We start from the raw sequence: 24,182 nt of genomic DNA, 5'->3' as shown, positions 1-24,182 counted from the left end.
GAAAAAGTTTGCCAACTCCTGTTTTACATATATAGATGCAGAACTGAGAAATACTATGATTTCTTCAGTTTAGGGATATAGGATGATACTTAATATAGGGAAATTTGACTTGCCTTTTTTTTTTTTTTTTTTCCTTTTTGAGACGGAGTCTCACTCTGTCACCCGGGCTGGAGTGCAGTGGTGCAATCTCAGCTCACTGCAACCTCTACCTCCTGGGTTCATGCGATTCTCATGCCTCAGCCTCCCCAGTAGCTAGGTTCATAGGCGCCCACTACCACACCCGGCTAATTTTTGTATTTTTAGTAGAGACAGGGTTTCACCATGTTGGCCAGGCTGGTCTCCATCTCCTGACCTCATGATCCGCCCGCCTTAGCCTCCCAGAGTGCTGAGATTACAGACATGAGCCACCATGCCCAGCCCGTGTTCCTATGTTTTAATTCACCTTTATCTTGTCTACACCATACAGTATTCAATAGCCGCAGCCTATCTATGGTTCCTTTGACTCCTCACCCATTGGTGGGGCTGCTAGTGGCTTTCCACGTTCCACCTTTACCATCGGCAACACACTAAGCCTCCTTCTTCCTACTTCCTCATGCATGAGTAGTGATATTGCTGGGTCAAAGAGTATGTACAGTTAAGACTTTCATAGATGTTGCCAAGCTGCCACCCACAACAAGACTATTTTCCTTTTTAGGAAAAAAAAAAATGAAAAAGAAACCAGTGCAGTCAAGTATTTATTACATGGCTGTTCCCCGAAAGGTTCCACCCCTCGGGTGGGTCACCTATAATTCACTGAACCCTAGACATGCTGTGGACTCTCAGTCCTTTGAACTGGCTGGTCCCTTCTCCACCCTTCTCTGCCTGGTGACACGCTGCCAGAGCTTCAAGATCCACCTTAGATAATGGGGCAGAATTTTGTGATATTCACTGTGCATTTCTCCCGGGATCCAGCAATCCCACTTCCAAGTAGGTACCATAGAGAAGCATACACAAGTAACATACAAGGACATATCCCAGGATGCCCAGGGCAGCATTATGGGTGGGAATGGGGAGGTGGAGACCACCATGGGGTCTGTTTCGTGGGGAGCTGGTAAGCAAAAGGGAGTGGATTCCTCCATGGTGTCCTAGAAGCAATAAATCAGTTTCACTTGGTAACATGGAGAGATCATAAAAACATAATACTGGGCCAGCCGCGGTGGCTCGGGCCTTTAATCCCAGTACTTTGGAAAGCCGAGGTGGGCAGATCACTTGAGGCCAGGAGTTTGAGACCACCCTGGGCAACATGGTGAAACCCCATCTCCACTAAAAAACATAAGAAATAGCTGGGCTTGGTTTTGCGCGTCTGTGATCCCAGCTACTTGGGAGGCTGAGGCACCGGCTCTGTGTTAAAAAACAAAAACAACAAAACAAAAAAATTAATGTAGAATTGAAAAAGTAAGAAACAAAACAGTCTATAGCACAATTTAAAAGATAGCATTTATCCTTTGTGTCAATTTAGAAGATATAATTACACAAAGCAATGCTGTCTGGTCTGTAGGCATTTGTACCTACCCAAGGTAGCGTGAATGTTAGAGGTGTTAGGGTTTGTTTGTGGGGCACCAGAGGAGGAAACAGGAGTGAGGCTGGAGTATTAAAGGGAAAAATAAGAAAGAAAACAAAATCAGGACATGGACAAATGATAAAGAAACAGAAACAGAAAATACGACGGAATTCTATGCACCAAAGTCCACGCCCTACAAAAGGATCTATCCTGGATGGCAATCGCTTCTCAGAAGCCTTCTGCAAATGGCGTCCCCAACCCTCAATTCCTTCCCCAGCTAGAATCAGTCCCTCTCTCCTCTCGCTTCCTTTCAATGTCTTCTGCTGCTACCATCCAAGCACAGCTTCACCAGACTGACACTGTGTCCATGACCATCTCCCCAGCCACAGCAAGAACATTTTGAGGGAAGGAAACAAGTGTGTGCCTCAATGTTCCTGATCTGTAAGAAGGGGGATGGTGATCAAAGTATCTGTTGGCCGGGTGCAGTGGCTCACGCCTGTAATCCCAGCACTTTGGGAGGCTAAAGTGGGCAGATCGCTTGAGCCCAGGAGGTTGAGGCTGCAGTGAGCTGTGATGGTGCCACTGCACACTCCAGCCTGGGCAACAGAGAAGGAGGCTGTCTCGAAGGAGGGAAGAAGGGAAGGAAGGGAGGGAGGGAGGGAGAGAGGGAGGGAGGAGAAGGCAGTAAGGCAGGACAGGAAAAGTATCCACCATTTACAGCTGTTGAAGGGTTAAATTAATTAGTTCACACCCTGTGCTTAGCGTAGTGATTTTGGCCCATTGCAAGCCCTTGATAAATGTTGGTGGCTGCTATTATTATTACTATTATTATTATTTTTGAGACAGAGCCTTGCTCTGTCGACTAAGCTGGAGTGCAGTGGTGTGCTCTCTCCTCACTGCAACCTCTGCCTCCCTGGTTCAAGTGATTCTCCTGCCTCAGCCTCCCGAGTAGCTGCGACTACAGGCATGTGCCACTACGCCCAGCTAATTTTTGTATTTGTTGGTAGAGATGAGGTTCTACCATGTTGGCCACTCTGGTCTTGAACTCCCCACCTCAGGCGATCCTCCCGCCTCAGCCTCCCAAACAGCTGGCAGGTGCCTGTAATCCCAGCTACTCGGGAGGCTGAGGCAGGAGAATCACATGAACCTGAGGTTGCGATGAGCCAAGATCATTCCACTGCCCTCCAGCCTGGCCTATAGAGCAAGACTCAGTCTCAAAACAAACAAACAAACAACAAAACCAAGGAGCTGGGATTACAGGCGTGAGCCGCTGCACCCCGCCAGTGACCATTACTATTAATATCATTATTATTATTGGGCTTGGGCTCATGACATGGGGAAAGGCCTCACCCCAATGCCCCCTTCTTCAGGATGTCTTCCCTGATTATTCCGTAGGTTGCCCTGCCAGTGCCTTCGGCGTCTCCCTTACAGCCTCTTCCCCAGGCGTGGACACTGCCTGCTTACCTGTCGGTCTCCCTCACTGGGCTGGGGAGTCCTCAAAGACCGGGACCAGCGTTGGTTTCCCTCGAGTTCCTTGGAGCCTGGCATAGCGGCTGGTGTCCCTCGGGCCTTCAGGGACATCTGTCTGCCTGAATGGAATGCAGGCTGGGAGGGCAGATAAAGCAGGTGTATGATTAACGAATATATGGAAGGGTGTAGATGATGATAGCTCGGTGACAAAGGTAGAAACCGAGTCCTCATCTGGTTTCAACCCACCCCCTTCCTCCTCCCTACCACTCCTCTGCAAGCTCCCTGTACTCCGGGCTCCTGGCCCAGGAGCCACCCCTGTCCTGAACCTGAGCCCGGGAAGGGTCCTTTCCTTGCAATGTCCTTCATTCCCTTCCTTTATCCCCATCGTGGCAGGTGACACAGGTGTGCACAGTCAACACCCACAGGATTCTTAGTCTTTGCACACGTGCCGTGGGTCCCTTGGCATCCAATAAAACTTACAGACCCTTCCCCCGGAATTATCTTTTTAAGTCAGGCTTATTAAATACATGTACAAATTTATAATTTTTGTGTGTATTTGCACAATTTTTTTTTTTTTTTTGAGATGGAGTCTCGCTCTGTCACCTAGACTGGAGTACAGTGGTGCAATCGCAGTTCACTGCAGCCTCAATCTCCTGGGCTCAAAGAATCCTTCTGCCTCAGCCTCCTAAGTAACTATGACCACAGCCTTGCACCACCACATCCAGATATAACTTTTAAAATTTGTGTAGAAAAATTTGTATAGAGATGGGGGGGCGTCTCACTATATTGCCCAGGCTGGCCTCGAACTCCTGGACTCAAGAGATCCTCCCACCTTGGTCCCCCAAAGTGGTGGGATTACAGACTTGAGTCACTGTGCCCAGCCTCAGTTCTATGCTTTTTGACAAATGATTACACCGGTGTAACCACCACCAAAATTAAGACACAGAACAGATCTGTCACCCTTGAAAATTCCCTTGTGCCTCTTTGTAGTCAACTCCTCTCTTGCTCCTGACAATCACTGCTCTGTTTTCAGCCCCTGTAGTTTGCCTTTTGCAGGATGTTATATAAATAGAATCACAGAGTGTATAGCCTGAGTCTGGCATCTTCCATTTAGCATGATGCATGTGAGATTCACCCATGTTGTGGCACGTGTCAGGAGTGTATGCTTTTTCATTGCTGAGTAGTATTCCATTGTACAAATATATCACAGTTTGTCTATACATTCCCTAGTCAAAGGATATTTGGCCTGTATAATTCTTTGGTGTGGCAATAATGAATATAGAATAATGTTTTTATTTTATTGTTGTTATTTAAATATAGAGATGGTGTCTTGCTATGTTGCCCAGGCTGGTCTAAAACTCCTGGGCTCAAGTGATCCTCCCACCTTGGCCTCCCAAAGTGCTGGGATTACAGGCGTGAGCCACTGCACCCAGCCCAATGTTTTTAAATGTGTAAAATTAATGTATATTATTTATCATAATGAAAGGTACCAGAATGACTAAAATAAAGATTGACAACAACAACTGTTGATGAGGATGTGGAGCAGCTGGAATTCTTTTATACTGATAGTGGGAATGTAAAATGGTACAATCACTGTCGTAGGATGAATAGTGGCCCCCCAAAGATGTCTGCATCCTAATCCTTGAAGCCTGTGAATACGCTACTTTACATGGCAAAAGGAAATTTGCAGTACTGTAATTAAGGATCTTTTTTCTTTTCTTTCTTTCTTTTGTGTGTGTGTGTGTGTGTGTGTGTTTGTGTGTGACAGAATCTCACTCTGTCACTCAAGCTGGAGGGCAATTGTGCAAACAGAGCTCACTGCAACCTTGAACTTCTGGACTCCAGCCATCCTCCTGCCTCAGCCTCCTGAGTAGCTGGGACTCCAGGCCTGCACCACCACGCCCAGCTAATTTTTAAAAATTTTTTCGTAGAGATGGGGTCTCTCTGTTTGCCCAGGCTGGTCTCAAACTCCTGGCCTCAAGCAATCCTCTTGCCTCCACCTCCCAAACAGTTGGGATTATAGGCATCAGCCACCATGCCCAGCCCATAGTTCATTTTAAAAATTCCACAATTGGGCCAGGTGCAGTGGCTCATGCCTGTAATCCCAGCACTTTGGGAGGCCGAGGCAGGCGGATCACGAGGTTAGGAGATCGAGACCATCCTGGCTAACACAATGAAACCCCCGTCTCTACTAAAAATATAAAAAATTAGCCAGGTGTGGTGGTGGGCGCATGTAGTCCCAGCTACTCGGGAGGCTGAGGCAGGAGAATGGCGTGAACCCAGGAGGCGGAGCTTGCAGTGAGCTGAGATCACACCACTGCACTCCAGCTTGGGCGTCAGAGCAAGACTCTGTCTCAAAAGAAAAAAAAAAATTCCAGTTGATGGGTTGATGCGCATCTACATTGTTTCAGTGTTTTGCTGTTGTAGACAAGGAAATTTTTTTTTAAAGCATCTTTTTATACATGCCTCTTTGTGAATGCAGGCCAATTATTTTTCCCTAGGGTGGTCACTAGTAAGTAGTACTGCTGGATCTTAGGGTATATGCATTCTTCCCCTAATACTTATGGAACATTTCAAGGATGCAGAAAATTTGGGAGGAAAAAGTGTACAATGAACCTCCAAGTAGTCACTGGCTAGATTCTACAGCTGTTAATATTCTGCTGTATTAGGCTGGGTACAATGGCTCGTGCCTGTAATGCCAGCACTTCGGGAGGCCGAGGAGGGAGAATCGCTTGAGGCCAGGAGTTCAAGACCAGCCTGGCAACATAGTGAGATCTCCTGTCTATAACAAATTAAAAAATGAGGCAGGAGGATCTCTTGAGTCCAGTAGGTCAAGGATGCAACGAGCTGTGATCGTGCCAATGCACTCCTGCCTGGGTAACAGAGACTCTGTCTCAAAATATATATATATATATATATATACACACACGTATGTGTGTATATATATGTGTGTATATATATGCTGTATTAGCTGCATTGGATAAAATATGTATCCATTCATCCTTCTCTCTATTTCAGCAATTCTAAACCAAGGACAAATTTGTCCCCCCAGGGACATTGGCAATGTCTGAAAACATTTATTATTGTCAACCTGTGTGTGTGGGAGTGCTGTTGGCGTTTAGCGGGTAGAGGCCAGGACGGCAACCACATCGTACAATGCACAGGACAGCCTCCCACAAGAAGTAATTCTCTGGCCCCAAATGGCAATAGTACTGGAGCTGAGAAACTGCAGTTTACCCATTCGTTAGAATAATCTGCAGACGTCAGTAGGCTTCAGCCGTAAACACTTCATTGTACACATCATTAACTCAACTTTAATATTTGTTTAGGGTTCCTTTTTTTAAGGTAAAATTTACAGACAGTTAAATGTACAATTCCTGAGTATACCATTCATTGAGTTTTGACAAATGTATACACCCAACTAGAAAAAGATAGAACATTTCCATATCCTAGAAAGTTACCTGACACTCTCCCCAGCCAACTCGCACCTCCACCCACCCCCAGGCAACTAATGTTCTGATTTTTATCACCATAGATGAGTTTTGTCTGTTCTGGAGCTTTTTATAAATAGAATACCGTAGTAGATGATCTTTTGTGTTTCTTTCACTCCACATAAAGCTTTTGATATTCATCCATGTTGTTATATGAATCAGTCATTTGTCTCTATTTATTTATTTATTTATTTTGAGATGACATTTCGCTCTTGTTGCCCAGGCTGGAGTGCAATGGCACAGTCTCGGCTCACTGCAACCTCCACCTCCTGGGTTCAAGCGATTCTCCTGCCTCACCCTCCCAAGTAGCTGGGATTACAGGCGCCCGCCACCACGCCTGGCTAATTTTTGTATTTTTGAAACGGAGTCTTCTTCTGTCTCGCAGGCTGGAGTGCAGTGGCACCATCTTGGCTCACTGCAACCTCTGCTTCCCAGGTTCAAGCGATTCTCCTGCCTCAGCCTCCAGAGCAGCTGGGATTACAGGCACGTGCCACCATGCGTAGCTAATTTTTGTATTTTTAGTAGAGACAGGGTTTTGCCATGTTGGCCAGGCTGGTCTTGAACTCCTGAGCTCAGGTAATCCGCCTGCCTCAGCCTCCCAAAGTGCTGGGATTACAAGGCGTGAGCCACCATGCCTGGCAAGTCGTTTGTCTGTTTTAATTGCTCTCTAGTATTCCATCATATGAATGTGCCAGCTTGTTCATCCATTCTCAGGTTGATGGATAGCTGGGATATTTTCAGTTTGGGGTTATCATGAATAAAGCTAGATGAGTATCTTGCATGAGTCTTTTTGTGGATATATGTTTTCATTTCTCTTGGGGTAAATACCTAAGACTGGAATTTCTCGGTCGTAGAGGAGGTATAGGATTAAGGTAGGAGGAGGACAGGACTCGACTCTGGACCAGATTAAAGACTGGCCAAAGCCAGAAAGAGGCACTGAAAGCACCTCTCCGGGAGACATGCCCACCAGCGCCATGACAGTTTACCATTGCCATGGCAACACCCGGAAGTTACTAGCTCATTCTCTAGCTAATTCTGAATAACCTGCTCTCTTAATTAACATATCATTAAACGTGGATATAAGGATGACTGCAGCCCTGCGCTGAGCTGCTGTTCCCACTCGGCACGCTGCTTGTTGAACAGCCTGTGGTCCCAGAGCTGTAAGTCTGCCACCGCCTCAGGAAAGCTATTTTCCTCCACCACCGGTTCCCTCTTGAATTCCTTCCTGGTAGAAGCCAAGAGCTTGCCCTACATTGGGTTTACTTTTTTTTTTCTGAGACAGAGTCTCACTTTGTCACCCAGGCTGGAGTGCAGTAATGCACTCTTGGCTTGCTGCAACCTCTGCCTCCCAGGTTCAAGCAATTCTCCTGCCTCAGCCTCCCAAGTAGCTGGGATTACAGGCACGCACCAACACGCCTGGCTAATTTTTTTGTATTTTTAGTAGACATGGGGTTTCACTATGTTGGTCAGGCTGGCCTCGAACTCCCGACTTCAAATGATGCACCCACCTCGGCCTCCCAAAGTTCTGGGATTACAGGCGTGAGCCACCATGCCCAGCCCAGGTTTACTTTTTTTAAAAGTGCCAGACTTCACTCCACGGTGGCTGTATAAGCCAAGGTAGCTTCCTATGGCTGCGGTAACAAATTACCACTAAGTTTTTTTATATATAAATTATTAATATTAATTATTATTATTTTTCTTTTGAGATGGAGTCTTGCTCTGTCACCCAGGCTGGAGTGCAATGACCCCGATCTCAGCTCACTGTAACCTCTGCCTCCTGGGTTCAAGTGATTCTCCTGCCCCAGCCTCCCGAGTAGCTGCAATTACAGGCGTGTGCCACCATGCCCGGCTAATTTTTGTATTTTAGTAAAGATGGAGTTTCACTATGTTGGCCAGGCTGGTCTCGAACTCCTGACTTCAAGTGATCCCCTGCTTCGGCCTCCCAAAGTGCTGGGATTGCAGGCGTGAGCCACTGCGCTTGGCGATGGGGTAAATCTTTATGCTTCTAGGGAGCAGACTCAGCTGTAGAATTGCATTGTCCCAGGTGGTAACTGCTAGTCACATGAGGTGGTTTAAATGTAAATGAATTAAAATTAAATAAGATTAAAATCTTCAAAGCCAGGCGCTGTGGCTCATGCCTGTAATCCCAGCACTTTAGGAGGCCAAGGCGGGAGGATCACTTGATTCCAGGAGTTTGAGACCATCTGGGCAACATAGTGAGATCCTGTGTCTACCAAAAATTTTAAAATGAGCCAGGCATGGTGGTGTGGACCTGTAGTCCCAGCTACTCAGGAGGCTGAAGAGAGACGATTGCTTGAGCCCAGGAGGTCGAGGCTGCAGTGAGCTATGATCAAGCCGCTGCACTCCAGCCTGGGTGACAGAGCGAGATCCTGTCTCTCTAAAAAAAACAAAAAAGAGAGAGAGAGAGAGAAACATTCAGTTCCTCAGTCCCACTAGCCACATCTTCAGTGATTGACAGCCACATAGGTTAGTACAGGTTGGTATCTACCCTGTTGGCAGCACAGACGTTCCACATTTCCAGCATCATGGGAAGTTCTACAAGTCTACGCGGAAATCAACCTGTGTCCTGCAGTGATGACCTTTCCCAGGATTGCACAGATGTATGATTATGCCAGACAACTGCCTTCCCACAGGGGCTGAGAAAAGGAAGAAATAAGAGACACTGAGAAAAAGACATCCAATCATAAAATTAATAATTGTCTGGCACTTTGTAAGCAGTCATTACATTTTTTAAAAACACAACTGCCATCTAATAAGCATTTACCAAGTTCCAAGTACTTTCTTGACTACATTATCTGACTTATGTTTATTCCCAGAGAAACAGGAGGAGCAAGAGAGACAGACACTCATTCTAAGCCTCTTGTTTTCCCAAACAGCAGAGGAATTAACTCTTTAAGTTCCACACACCTCTCTGGGCCAGCCATCTCGGAACGAAATCTCTCTGAAATGTGTCATCCACTTACGGGAAAACAGGGCTCATTATCTTCCCTGCCAAACCTGTTCTGATACTTGCATTTCTCCACTTGGTCAATAATAGTTTCTCTATATCTGTCAGTGTCCAGGTTACAAATGGGGGGGCACCACCCCATCATCCTCACTGCCTCTCTCCTCCTTGCCACCACCCACACATGGGCTTCCTACTCCTGTCTCTGCCCCAAGCCATCTTCTCCATCCTCAGGGTGACCACTTCCATTCAAGCCTCATTCTCTCCCAGCCTCCTCCTAGGCCTGTAGGTTGTTCCGTCCATCCTGCCCCCCACATAGCCAAAGAGGATCTTTCTACACCTAGAACTGATCGTACTCATCCTCTACTCACAGCCCTCCTGTGGCTCCTCAGGCTTCTAGGACCACACTCCAGCCCTTCAGCCTGGCATTGGAAATGTTGTCTTTCATCTCTGCACAAGTACCACTCCTTTACTCTCCCGCCCTGGTGAACTCCTACTCATCCTGCAACACCCAACTCAAATATCCCTTCACACTCTCCTCCAGTCTACTGCAGTACCATATGAGACCTGCGTTACCCACTGGTTTCTCTCTGTTGTGAGTTTTTTTCACTACCTGTCAGTCTTCCTTGTGAGAGCGTAAGCTCCAGGAGGGGAAAATGGTTGCCACATCTTGGACAGCGCCTAGCACATAATAGGTGCTCAGTAAATGTATATTGGGAGAAAAAATGGTTAATAATAGGTACTATCAAATGAACGCTGTGTCAGAAATCGTTAAGTTTACAGAGGAGAATCGAGGAAGACAACACCTTAAGCAGGTGATCAGAGGTAAGATCACCAGTAATGGGGCCTTCTAACATCAGTTTCTAATGTCCTCTTGGTGATGTCACGCACCAAGTAGGACCCAGCATCACTCCCATAGTGTCTCTGCCCAAAGTGCTCAACCTGAATCTAATTACGAAAAAAAAAAAAAAATTCAGACAAATCCAAACCAAGAGATATTCTACAAACTAAACGACCAGGACCTTTCCCTTGAAGGCTTTCGTAGGAGTCTCAAGGTCATGAAAGTCAACAAAAGATGGGAGAGCTGTCACAGATTGGGGGGGACTGAGGAACAAAAGATGGGAGAGCTGTCACAGATTGGGGGGACTGAGGAACAAAAGATGGGAGAGCTGTCACAGATTGGGGGGACTGAGGAACAAAAGATGGGAGAGCTGTCACAGATTGGGGGACTGAGGAACAAAAGATGGGAGAGCTGTCACAGATTGGGGGGACTGAGGAACAAAAGATGGGAGAGCTGTCACAGATTGGGGGGACTGAGGAACAAAAGATGGGAGAGCTGTCGCAGATTGGGGGGACTGAGGAACAAAAGATGGGAGAGCTGTCACAGATTGGGGGGACTGAGGAACAAAAGATGGGAGAGCTGTCACAGATTGGGGGGACTGAGGAACAAAAGATGGGAGAGCTGTCACAGATTGGGGGGACTGAGGAACAAAAGATGGGAGAGCTGTCACAGATTGGGGGGGAATGAGGAGACATAACAATTAAATGTTGTGTGGGTCCCTGGATGGGATCCTGGACCAGAAAAAGGGCATGAATGGGAATATGGTGAAATGTGATAAAAGGTTTGGCTGGGCACAGTGTCTCATGCTCATAATCCCAATACCTTGGGAAGCTGAAGCTGGAGGATCGCCTGAGCCTAGGGGTTCGAGATGAGCTTGGGCAACATAGGGAGACCCTCATCTCTCTTCTTTTTTTGAGACAGAGGCTGGAGTGCAGTGGCACAATCTTGGCTCACTGCAACCTCCGCCTCCCGGGTTCAAGCGATTCTCCTGACTCAGCCTCCCGAGTAGCTGGGATTACAGGTGCCCACCACCATGGCTGGTTAATTTTTGTATTTTTAGTAGAGATGGGGTTTCACCATGTCGGCCAGGCTGGTCTCGAACTCCAGACCTCAGGCAATCCACCTGACTCAGCCTCCCAAAGTGTTGGGATTACAGGCGCGAGCCACCACGCCCAGCCAGGAGACCCCTATCTCTACAAAAAAAAAAATTAGCCAGACATGGTGGTGCATGCCTGTAACAAAAAGAAATCAGTGGGTGACCCAGCTCTTGGTTCAAGGATTGCTTGAGCCCGGAGGTCAAGTCTGCAGTGAGCTGTGATTGCACCATCACACTCCAGCCTGGGCAACAGAGTGAGGCTCTGTCAGAAGGAAGGTAGGAAGGAAGGAGGGAAGGAGGGAAGGAAAGAAGGAAAGAAGGGAGGGAGGGAGGGAAAAGAGAGAGAGAAGAGAAGAGAAAAGAAAAGAAGAGAAAAGAAAAAAGAAAAGAAAGGAGGGAGGGAGGGAAAGGAAGGAAGGAAGGAAAGAAAGAAAGAAAGAGAGAGAGAGGGAGGGAAAGAAAGGAAAGAGAAAGAGAAAGAAGGGAGGAAGAGAAGGAGGGGAAGGAAGAAAAGGGAGGGAGGGAGGGAGGAAGGAAGGAAGGAAGGAAGGAAGGAAGGAAGGAAGGAGGAAGGAGGAAGGAAGGAAGGAAGGAAAGAAAAGCATTCGTAGATTAGTCCATAGAAATGTTACCATGTTTATTTCATAATATTTTACTGTGGTTATGAAAAGTTTTAACCTTTGGAGAAGTTTAGGTGAAGGGTGAGAATTCTTTGCATTATTTTTGCAACTTTTTTTGTTAAGTCTGAAATTACTTCAAAACAAAAAGTGTTTTAAAAGCCATGTATAGCAAAAACTTCCATGCATCATATTTCTTTAACCCTTTCAGCACCATTATCTCAATATCACCAACACAGAAACAGACCTAGGGACAGACAAGTAAGGGGCAGAGTTAGGATTTGAACTCATGTGAGTCTGATTCCAGTGCTCGCATTTTTAAAAATTCAGCCCAATTTTTAAAGCACCTACCGTGTGCCAGGCACAGTGCTGCAAACTGAGAATATCTCCACGGATAAGCCAGAGTGTCTGTCCTCCTGGATCTCAACTTCTCGTGGAAGAGACAATGAGCAAGTAAACAATAAAATATTTGACATAATGGCAGGCGGTGAAGCTTTTATTTATTTATTTATTTATTTATTTATTTTTTAGACGGAGTCTCGCTGTGTCACCCAGGCTGGAATGCAGTGGTGCCATCTCAGTTCACTGCAACCTCCGCTTCCCAGGTTCAAGTGATTCTCCTGCCTCAACCTCCCAAGTAGCTCGGACTACAGGTGCCCGCTACCAGTTGGCTGATTTTTGTATTTTTAGTAGAGTTGGGGTTTCACCATGTTGGTCAGATTGGTCTCAAATCCCTGACCTCATGATCTGCCCCCCTCGGCCTCCAAAAGTGCTGGGATTACAGGTGTGAACCACCGCGCTGGGCAGGCAGTAAAGCTTTTAAAAATGCTGAACAAGGCTGGGACGTGGTGGCTCATGCCTGTAATCCCAGCACTTTGGGTGGCTAAGGCGGGCGGATCATTTGAGGTCAGGAGTTCGAGGCCAGCCTGGGCAACATAGTGAGACTCCTGTCTCTACCAAGAATCAAAAAGTTAGCCGGGTGGGATAGCACATGCCTGTAGTCCCAACTACTCTGGAGGCTGAGGCAGGAGGATCGCTTGAGCCCAGGAGTTCAAGGCTGCAGTGAGCTATGATTGCAAAACTGCACCGCAGCGTGGGCAACAGAGAAAGACCCTGGAGGGTGGATCACCTGAGGTCAGGAGTTTGAGACCAGCCTGGCCAACATGGTGAAACCCCCATCTCTACTAAAAATACAAAAATTAGCTAGGTGTGGTGGCACATGCCTGTAATCCCAGCTGTTTGGGAGGCTGAGACAGGAGAATCGCTTGAACCCAGGAGGTGGAGGTTGCAGTGAACCAAGATCACGCCATTGCACTGCAGCCTGGGTGACAGAGAGAGACCCTGTCTCAAAAAAAAAAAAAAAAAAAATACACCAAAACAAGGCAACAAGGGGATCGAGAGAACATAGTAAGGAGCTGAACGCTGAGAATAGGAAACAGAAGTACAGTGAAGGGAGAAGTTTTAAACCTCTGCGTTTTGGCTACCTGCTTCCCTAATTTGGTGCCTCCAAGTCTGTACTCTTACCCATTAAGCTAAATTACCTCCCACAGGTGCCGTAATTAATCAGCTTTCCTTGACTCAGGGCTGTTATTACAAACATCGGTCATTACATCTATGGTTATTGAGCAATACTCTCTAGACCAGGGATTCTCACAGTTTCATATGCTCTAAAAATGTGCCTTGGTAAAAGCCACCAAATGAGCTCTGTGTGAGAAAGAGTAACTTTACAGAGGAGAAACTGGGCAGACAGCATCTTAAGCATGGGATCAAAGTTAATATCACCCATTGTGGGACCTGCTGACATCAGAGACCTCTTGATGTCATGCATCAAGGACGCAGCATCCCTCCCGCAGTTAATGTTGTGAGGGATCTTAAGATTCTGATTCAGCAGGTCCAGGGTGGGGCTGAGGGTCTGTATTTTTAATAAGCTCCAGGTGAGGCTGATGCTGCTGGTTCATGGATCACACTTTAAGCAGCAAAGCTGGGGCTGCTTAAACTTGAGCAAAGCTGAAAACCACCTCTAGGACTTGGTAAAATTCAGATTTTATGGATTGCATGGTGGCTCATGCCTCTAATCCCAGCACTTTGGGAGGCCAAGGCAGGAGAATTGCTTGAGGCCGGAAGTTCAAGACCAGCCCGGGAAACAGAGCAAGACCCTCATCGCTACAAAAATAAATAAATAAATAAAATTAAAATTAACCAGGCGTGGTGACATGCACCTATAGTCCAGCTACTCAGGAGGCTGAAGTGGGAGAATCGCTTGGGCCGAGGAGTTTGAAGCTTTAGTGGACTGTGATAGAGCCACTGCACTCCAGCCTGGGTGGCAGAGTGAGACCTTGTCTCTGAAAAGATAGATAGATAGATAGATAGATAGATAGATAATGATAGATAGGTAATAGATGATTGATTGATAGATAGATAGATAGATAGATAGATAGATAGATAGATAACAGATAGATGATAGATAGATGATATATAGATAGATAAATAGATAGATAGGCTGGGCACAGTGGCTCATGTCTGTAATCTCAGCACTTTGGGAGGCCAAGGCGGGGAGATCACCTAAGGTCAGGAGTTCAAGACCAGCCTGGCCAACACGGCAAAACCCTGTCTCTACTAAAAATACAAAAATTAGCCAGGCATGGTGACAGGCACCTGTAATCACAGCTACTCGGGAGGCTGAAGCAGGAGAACTGCTTGAACCTGGGAGGCGGAGGTTGCAGTGAGCTGAGAAAGTGCCACTGCACTCCAGCCTGGGCGATAACAGTGAAACTCTGTCTCAAAAATAAAAATTAAAAAAGATATATAGATAGATAGATAGCTGTGCTCTACCTACAGACTCTCTAGAAAGCCTCCCTGTGCAGCATTTAGCTTTTCGGTCCTTCCACCCTCTATGTGATCAATCCCCTATATTAAATTACCTCCTGTTGAAAGACCTAAGGTGATTTTTGTTTGCCTGGCCAGACCCTGTCAGAGACACACGTCTGGAACTGAGAAGGGGACAGTGGGCATAGGTCAAGTGTCCTTGAGATGCAGCATCCTGTAATAACGCACACCACAACTCTGTGACACTAAACGGTGCATCCTTCTCTGTGGAAGCCTAGTGGTGTCCTGGCTCCTTACCTTTGCCCAGGCTGTTCCCTTCACCTTGAATGCCCATCCTCCCCTTTCCACATATCTGAATTTTATCCATCTGTATTAGCTGTAACCAAGTACCACAAACTGTGTGGCTTAAATGGTAGAAATTTATTGTCTGACAATTCCGGAGGCCAGAAATTTGCAGTGTTGCCTGTGCTGGTTCCTGCTGAAGACCATGAGGGAGAATCTGTCTCAGCCCTCTGTCCTAGCCTCAGCCTCCTGAGTAGATGGGACTACAGGTGTGCGCCACCATGCCTGGCTAATTTTTGTATTTTTAGTAGAGACAGGCTTTCACCGTATTGACCAGGCTGGTGTTGAACTCCTGACCTCAAGTGATCTGCCCACCTCAGCCTCCCAAAGAGTGGGATATCAGGCGTGAGCCATCGCACCCAGCCCACATGGCATTATTTTTATAAGGACACCAGTCAAATCGGTTTAAAGGTTCACTCTGCTCCAGGATGACCTCATCTTGACTAATTACATCTGCAATGACCCTGTTTCTAAATATGGTCACATTCTGAGGTATTGGGGGGTAGGATGTCAACAATTCTTTTTTAGGGGGAGACAATTCAATTTCTTACACTCATGAAGACAAAACAGAAAGCAGAGAAGACTGCCAGGAAATGCTGGGGTGAGGGGGTGCTCCCTTAGATCAGGTGGTCTGGGAAGGCCTCTCTTCACCAGACATGCATGAGGCACAGAATGAAGGAGATGAATCAGCGACGCTTTCCCGGGAGGAAAGAACATGGACTTTATTGCCTGGCGTTTAGGACATTTCCCTTGGTGTCTCAGAGGTATTTAAACTGGTTTATTGTTTTGTTTTGTTTTGTTTTTTCCTGCTCATTTCCTGGTTTGAAAGTGGTGAGATTAAGAAAGAGGACAGTCATTGAGGCGTGGTTCTTGTAAGAAGCTGAGAATGTTTCCGCCGTGTCAAATTCACTAAATCAGTGGATATGAGAAGCTCCAACAGCTGTGAGGCTGAGAAGCTGTCAGATCCCAATTCCGGGGAGAATTTGGGGGTTTCTGCTGTGCAGCTGCCGTGCCAGGTATCAGATTGTCACAGGCAACACCCTTGCCCGGCTTTATTTAGAATAACATGCACACAAAAATGGTGCAAACATTGTGAATGTACAGCTCAACGAATTATCACACAGTAAACAAGCCCATGAAGCCAGCAACCCAGTACCCAGATTTTAAAATCAGAACACCCCCAAGCCCTCTTGTCCCTCCTCTTCTCCCAAGGGTCACCGCTATTCTGACTTCTAACACCGTAGATTAATTCTTCCTGTTCTTGAACTTTATATAAATGGAACAGTACAGTCTGTACTCCTTTGAGTCTGTCTTCCTCCACTTAACATAGGTTCTATGTTGATTGCTGACTCTCATTGCTGAATGGCACAGGCTGGAAACCTACAACCTGGGGTCGGCTCTAGACTGTTGCCTGTTTGTGTAAATAAAGTTTTATTGGAACAAAGCCATGCCCATTCATTCACTGTGGTCTATAGCTGTGTAAGCCCGGCAATGGCTGTAGCAGAGACCACATGGCCCAGAAAACTGAAAATATTTACTATCTGGTCCTTAACAGAAAAAGTTTGTCAACCCCTACTAGATGGCATTCCATTGTACAAACATAACACAATATATTTATCCATTCGATGGTGGACGGATGGATGTTTTTGTAGTTTCCAGTTTGGGGTTATTACAATAGGGTTTCTAAGGACATTCTTGTATGGAGTTGTGTAACTTTTTCTACAAAGAGCCAGAGAGGAAATATTTTATGTTATTTTATTTTATTTTAATTTAATTTTATTTTATTTTGAGACGGGGTCTCACTCTGTCACCTGGGCTAGAGTGCAGTGGCATGATCTCAGCTCACTGCAGCCTCCACCTCCCAGGTTCAAGCAATTATTCCACATCAGCCTCCTGAGTAGCTGGGATTACAGGGGTGTGCCACCATGCCCAGCTAATTTTTGTATTTTTAGTAGAAATGAGGTATCTCCATGTTGGCCAGGCCAATCTCAAACTCCTGACCTCAGGTGATCCACCTACCTTGGCCTCCCAAAGTGCTGGGATTACAGGTGTGAGCCACCATGCCCGGCCCAGAGAGGAAATATTTTAAACTTAGGGAATAATATAAGATCTTTGTCATATATATATATATATATATATTTTAACCTTTTTTTTTTTTTTTGAGACGGAGTTTCGCTCTTTTGCCCAGGTTGGAGTGCAATGGTACGATTTCAGCTCACTGCAACCTCCGCCTTCTGGTTTCAAGCAATTCTGCCTCAGCCTCCCAAAGTAGCTGGGATTACAGGTGCCCGCCACCATGCCCAGCTAATTTTTCTATTTTTAGTAGAGACGGGATTTCACCATGTTGGCCAGGCTGGTCTCAAACTCCTGACCTCGTGATCCACCTGCCTCGGCCTCCCAAAGTGCTGGGATAACAGGCGTGAGCCACCGCACCCGACCTACAACCCTTTAAAAACAAAAACCATTCTTAGCTCTGGCCCATAAAGGAACAGGCTGGAGACTGAATTGAGCCCCTGTAGTTGGCCAATCCCTGTTTTAGTGGATTTTGGTGAACATAGATGTGCATCGTGGTTGGGTATGCCAGTGTCCCCCTTTTATTACAAATGTTCTGTTTCTCCTCTGTACCCTGCTGGAATAAAATCCATAAGTAAATTATTTACACACGTAACTTTAAAAAAATCAAATAACTTTAAGATAAAGGAGAAATAGACTAGGTGCGGTGGCTCACGCCTGTCATCCCAGCACTTTGGGAGGCCGAGGTGGGTGGACTACCCGAGGTCAGCAGTTTGAGATCAGCCTGGCCAACATGGTGAAACCCCATCTCTACTAAAAATACAAAAACTTAGCCGGGTTTGGGACCGCATGCCTGTAACCCTAGCTACTGAGGAGGCTGAAGCCTGGGAATGGCTTGAACCCAGGAGATGGAGGTTACAGTAAGCTGAGATCCGGCCACTGCACTCCAGCCTGGGCGACAGAGCAAGACACTTGTCTCAAAAAAAAAAAAAAAAAAAATTAAAAGTGGAGGCCAAGAATGCTGCTCAACATCCTTCAACACACAGGATAGCCCCCAACAACAAAGAATTGTATGGCCCCAAATGTCAACAGCGCCAAGGCTGAGAAACCCATCCCTAGAGCCTTATTCCTGAGGTGTGATCCACGGACCAGAAGCATTAGGGAAACAGGAGCCTAGGAGAGCCAGAATAACACCATTTTCAGTTCTGCTCCATCTTGGGACTAACAAGGCACATTTCTTGCCAGTCACGCGCATGCCTTGCACGCAGGTACAGCTTAGGTTAGTCTTTTTTTTTTTTTTCTTTGATATGGAGTCTTGCTCTGTCACCCAGGCTGGAGTGCAATGGCGCCATCTCGGCTCACTGCAACCTCCGTCTCCTGGGTTCAAGCAATTCTCCTGCCTCAGCCTCCCGAGTAGCCAGGATTATAGGCACATGCCACCACACCCAGCTAATTTTTCTTTATTATTATTTTTTTATTTTTGGTAGAGACAGGGTTTCGCCATGTTAGCCAGGCTGGTCTCGAACTCCTGATCTTAGGTGATCCACCCTTCTGCCTCCCAAAGTACTGGGATTACAGGCATGAGCCACCGTGCCTAGTTTAGTCTTTACATAGACAAAACCCCTATATAAGAAAAACTTAAAACAGGGACGATGTATTCTCCTGCGAGCTCTCTGAGGATGCCCTACTCTGCAATAAAGTAGCTTTCAATAAAATCTTGCTTGTCACTGCACTCTGTGACTGTCCTTGAATTCCTTCCTGCAAGAGATTTAAAGACCTTCTCTTGGGGCCTGGATCAAGACCCCTTTTTCTAGTAACAGAAGCATCATCAACTCCTGGAAGCTTGGAAAACATTTAGAACCTTAGGCCCCACTCTAAACCTCATACATCAGGAATCCACATTTGATCAATATCTCCAGGAGATCCATGTGTGCATTAAAGTTTGAGAAGTGTTGACCAGGATGATATAATGAAGTAGCCAGGGCTTGCACAGGTAATATCATCACCCTGAACAGCTACAAACCCAGCGTGACACTAGGAGGCCAAGGTGGGAGGATCACTTGAAGCCAGGAGTTTGAGACCAGCCTAAGCAGCACAGCAAGACCCCATCTTTAAAAAATATTAATTTCTAATTAGCTGGGCACTGGGATCATGCACCTATACTCCAAGTTGTTCTGGAGGCTGATGTCAGAGGATCATTTGAACCCGGGAGTTAGAGGATGCAATGAGCTATGATCACACCACTGCACTCTAGCACGAGTGACAGAGTGAGACCCTGTCTCAAAAAAAAAAAGTAAAAAAAAGGTGACATTTATTTTAATAATATATTTTAACTTAATACAATATACGTAAATCGTTATTTTAACATGTGGTCACTGTAATAAATTATAACGAGATTTTGACTTTTTTTTTTTTTTTTGAGATAGAGTCTCGCTCTGTCGCCCAGGCTAGAGTGCAGTGATGCAATCTTGGCTCACTGCAAGCTCCACTTCCAGGGTTCACGCCATTCTCCTGCCTCAGCCTCCCGAGTAGCTGGGACTACAGGTGCCCGCTACCATGCCTGGCTAATTTTTTGTATTTTTAGTAGAGATGGGGTTTCACTGTGTTCGCCATGATGGTCTCAATCTCCTGACCTTGTGATCTGTTCCCTTCAGCCTCCCAAACTACTGGGATTACAGGCGCGAGCCACCACGCCCCGCCAACATTCTTTTTTTTTTTTTTTTTAATACTAAGTCCTTTGAAATCTCTAAGCCCATCTCAACTCAGACCAACTACATTTCAGGTGCTCCGGAGCCACATGTGGCGACCAGCTGCAAACTCAACCTTCAAACTGAAACGTTCCTAAAACTGGCGACATTTTAGGTTTGGGATAGGCCTCTACCATCTCAGCTGGATTTCCCTCTCTCTGCCAAGGTGGTTATCATTATTATTATTATTATTTCAGACAGGGTCTCACTCTGTCACCGAGGCTGGAGTGTAGTGGCATGATCTCGGCTTACTACAACCTCCACCTCTTGGGTTCAAGTGATTCTCCTGGCTCAGCCTCCTGAGTAGCTGGGATTACAGGCACGTGCCACCGCGCCTGGCTAATTTTTGTATTTTTAGGAGAGACAGGGTTTCGCCATGTTGAGCAGGCTGATCGCGAACTCCTGACCTCAAGTGATCCGCCTGCCTTGGCCTCCCAAAGTGCTGGGATTACCAGCATGAGCCACTGCACCCGGCCAGGCCATTATTATTCTCTCTCCAAATCCGTCTCCTACCCATTCTTCCTTTGCAACATGGCTTGTATTTATCCCTTCCTGTCTGAGCTCATTAGTTGTTAGCCTGCATTCTTGTTATTTTTCTCATTCATACATTCATTCATTCATCCAACAAATATTTATTGAGCCCCTACTGTGTACCAGGTATTGTTCTAGGGGCTGGGGACACAGCAGGGAGCAAGTTCATGTCCACATGGAGCTTACATTCAGGTGGGGAAGACCATCGTTAATCAGGCAGTCACACCCACAAGTGTAAACTCCCCTCCCTGCTGAGGGCTACCGTGGAAAAATGCAAAGTGTTCTGAAAACATCTAACAAGAGGGATTTGACCTTGTCAGGACCATCCCAAGGTCTTAGAAGGTGTCCTCATTGAGCTTTAAGTTGAAAAATGAGTAGGGGTCATTGGGTAGAATGGGAGAGTAAGGTGGTCCAGGCAGCAGAGATAGCACGTGCAAAGGTCCTGTGGCAGAAGGACACAAGGTGCATGCACAGAACAGGTGCTACACTCAAACTTTCAGCCTCAAGCAATCCTCCCACCTCAGCCTCCTGAGTAACTGGGACTACAGGCAACTGGGACTACCACCACCCCTGGCTAATTTTTGCATTTTTTGTGAAGATGAGATCTCTCTGTGTGACCCAGGCTGGTCTTGAACTCCTGGGCTCAAGCGATCCTCCCATCTGTAATCCCAGCTCTTTGGGAGGCCGAGGCAGGCAGGTCACCTGAGGTCAGCAGTTCAAGACCAGCCTGGCCAACATGGCAAAACCTCACCTCTACTAAAAATACAAAAATTAGTCGGGCGTGGTGGCCACGCCTGTAATTCCAGCTACTCAGGAGGCTGAGGCAGGAGAATTGCCTGAATCCAGGAGGCTCAGGTTGCAGTGAGCCAAGATTGCACCATTGACCTCTAGCCTGGGTGACAGAGTGAGACTCCGTCTCAAAAAAAAAAAACAAAAAAAATTGCCAAGCACATTCTCACCCCAGGGCCTTTGCATTTGCTGTTTCCTCTGCCCAGAAGGCTCCTCCCTGGGATGACCTCATGATTCGCTCCTCATTTCCTTTTGGACTTTACCTGGATATCACCTCCTCGGTGAGGTCTCCCCTGCAGAACCCTGGAAATTGTCAGCACCCCTGCCACCGCCTCCCACCCTCCCTTCCTGCTTTATCTCCCCTTAGTGCTGAAGACCATGAAATATACTATATATTCCATGTGCTTATTTTATTAGAACATAGCTCCAGGGGTTTGAGTCTGAGCTGGTCACTGATGTAGCCCCCGTGTCTAGAACTGTGCCTGGCGTAGAGGTGTGCATGCACCGTGTGTAGGAATGAATGTGTGCATGAAACAAGCACGTCTACCGTGTGCCTAGAACAGGGGTGAGTTCTGGAGACCTAGGGAGCTCAGATAAGGCTCTGGCCTAGAGCAGTTGCTGTCTGAGGTGGGGAGGGCTGAGTCCTCAAGGGAAAGAGAAAGGATACCAGGTTACAGTCTGATAAGATCTGTGAGGGAGGGACAGTTGCCTCAGCCATGGGTGGAGCAGTGTCCTGTGACCAGGACAGCATTTTCCTTGGAAATGCCCCTGAGGCTGGATTTTTTCCCTCCCCCCTCCCCTCCCCTCCCCTCCCCTCCCCTTCCCTTCCCTTCCTTCCCTCCCTTCCTCCCTCCCTTTTTTTCCTTTTTCCTTTTCTTCCTTTTTGAGATAGGATCTTACCCAGTCACCCAGGCTGTAGTGCAGTGGTGTGATCATGGCTCACTGCAGCCTTGCCCCCCAAGGCCCAATGGATTCTCCCACCTCAGCATCCCAAATAGCTGGGAATACAGCTGTAAGCCAGCACATCTAGCTTTTTTTTTTTTTTTTTTTTTTTTTTTTGGTAGAAACAGGGTCTCCCTGTGTTGCCCAGGCTTGTCTCCAACTCCTAGATTCAAGATCTGTCCACCTCAGCCTCCCAAAGTGCTGGGATTACAGGTGTGAGCCACCAGGTTGAATGTACTTTTAACAGTCAAGCAGCTCTACAACTCAAAAGCACATCTAGGCACTCATTATGTCAAATATTTAACGCATGTTACATCACTGGGGTTTTTTTAGGTTGAGATTATAACCTTTGGTCTTAGAGGTACAGAAAATAATTAGCTTTTCATAATTGCATAATGCCTTATAATCTTTAAGATTTTTCTTTCCTTTGCGGTGTTGTGCCATAAAACAAGCCCTGGCTGGGATGGCTCAAGCCTGTAATCCTAGCACTTTGGGAGGCCAAGGTGGGAGGATCACTTGAGACCATCAGTTCAAGACCAGCCTGGGCAATATAGTGAGACCCCATCTCAAAAAAAAAAAAACTGAAGCTCTAGAGGCCAGCCGCAGTGGCTCACACCTATAATCCCAGCACTTTAGGAGGCCGAGGCGGGTAGATCACCTGACATCAGGAGTGTGAGACCAGCCTGGCCAATGTGGTGAAACCCCATTTCTACTAAAAATTCAGAAAATTAGCCAGGCATGATGTCACATGCCTATAGTCCCAGCGACTTAGGAGGCTGAAGCGGGAGAATCGCTTGAACCTGGCAGACAGAGATCCCAGTAAGCTGAGATCACGCCATTGCACTCCCGCCTGGGCGACAGAGCCAGACTCTGTCTCAAAAAAAGAAAAAAAGGAAAGGCCCTAGATTTTGGTCCAAAGTAGTGCATGCATGCAGTATAAAACTTTCCTGGCTGGGAGAGGGGCTGGGGGACAGGTTGGGGCCAGGGGTTAGCGGGAGAGAGGATGTGAGCTGAGTTCTCACCAAACAGATTTTTCAGGTGACTCACAAGTGATACCTCTGTGCTCCCAGCTCACATTTACAGAACGATGTCTGTGTACAAGGACTTTAATTCATCATCCCATTTGCCCCTCACAGTGAAACTATTGTAGAGATGCTAATGTTGTCTTCATTTTACAGATGAGGACACTGAGGTATGGGGGATATGCACAGGTCACACAGTTCATAAGGGACAAAGCTGGGATCCTGATGCTACAGCCCATACTCTTTAAAAAAAAACTACCTTTTAAACTTTTTAAAAAATATAATTCACATGCCATAAAATGCACCATTTTAACATGTGCAATTCGGTGGGTTTTAGTTTATTCGTATGGTTGTGCAACTATCACCACTATCTAATTCCAGAGTATTTGCTCTTTATTTATTAATTTATTTATTTTTCTTTTTTTTTGAGATGGAGTCTCGCTCTGTCGCCCAGGCTGGAGTGCAGTGGCGCCATCTCGGCTCACTACAACCTCCGCCTCCTGGGTTCAAGCAATTCTCCTGCCTCAGCCTCCCGAGTAGCCAGGATGACAGGCATGCACCACCACACCCAGCTAATTTTTGTATTTTCAGTAGAGACAGGGTTTCACCATGTTGGCCAAGTTGTTCTCAAACTCCTGACCTCAAATGATCCACCCGCCTCGGCCTCCTAAAGTGCTGGGATTACAGGCGTGAATGCCCGGTTGTAAATATATTTTTATATTATATGGTTGTCCATTAACTTTCTGGATGGTGTTTTCTGAAGCCCAAAAGACGTCAGATATTTTATTTTGGTTAAGTCCTCGCTGGCCCGTGTATTCTTGATCCCTGCACGCTGTGTTGAACACAGTGATTGACAGATGGGGGAACATCTGGCAATATCTACAGACATATCTACCGTTGTCACAGCTGGGAGTGAGGGTGCTGCTGGCATTTAGTGAGTAAAGGTCAGA

The 24,182-nt window shown here is 46.6% G+C and overlaps 1 protein-coding gene and 1 long non-coding RNA gene across 4 annotated transcripts in view; one reads left to right on the top strand and one right to left on the bottom strand.

Annotated features, from left to right (window-relative positions):
* The window catches only part of IZUMO2 (IZUMO family member 2), a 57,990-nt gene that overhangs the window by 13,874 nt on the left and 19,934 nt on the right, over window positions 1-24,182 (top strand). The window lies entirely within an intron of this gene.
* Window positions 722-3,573, bottom strand: LOC117091623. Its single transcript, XR_004440486.1, has 2 exons — window positions 3,005-3,573; window positions 722-1,380 (listed from the first exon to the last, which is right to left on the bottom strand). It is a non-coding gene; the product is annotated as an uncharacterized LOC117091623 (long non-coding RNA).

Source organism: Trachypithecus francoisi, unplaced genomic scaffold (assembly GCF_009764315.1).
Source record: "Trachypithecus francoisi isolate TF-2019V2 unplaced genomic scaffold, Tfra_2.0 Lachesis_group12, whole genome shotgun sequence".
Classification (NCBI taxonomy): Eukaryota; Metazoa; Chordata; class Mammalia; order Primates; family Cercopithecidae; genus Trachypithecus; species Trachypithecus francoisi.
The sequence above is the reverse complement of the archived record's forward strand: the minus strand, read 5'-3'. Positions and strand labels throughout refer to the sequence as shown.